The following is a 417-nucleotide window of genomic DNA, read 5'->3' on the forward strand; positions in this document are numbered from 1 at the left end:
GGAAGACTAAATCCCATGCCTCACAGCAAGATTACTCCTCACCTGCAGACGAAGAGGAGGCACACAGCGAGGGGGAGGACGCTGTTCATCTCGGAGTTGGAAGCAGGAAGACCAAGTGCCAAGGAGCTTCTTCTTTCGGGTTTTATAAGCCTGACTGTGTCACCTTCAACCCCCTCCCCTTCCATACTCCTTTCATCTACCCCTCTCCTCTCCGGTAATTAAATATTTTCTACATTATTATTATATCTTGTCACTTGTTATCAATCTTGCTTCACGTGTATATTCTTCCGGACGTGTGTGTACGCACAGCATTCTATTTACGTTTGTGTATGTCCATTTCTTTTGTAATTAATGTTTTATTTATATTTTTTTCAGGGAAATCATTGTTTTTAGAATCATCATACAGGTCTGAACTTG

Source organism: Penaeus monodon, chromosome 21, assembly GCF_015228065.2.
Source record: "Penaeus monodon isolate SGIC_2016 chromosome 21, NSTDA_Pmon_1, whole genome shotgun sequence".
NCBI classification, from domain to species: Eukaryota; Metazoa; Arthropoda; class Malacostraca; order Decapoda; family Penaeidae; genus Penaeus; species Penaeus monodon.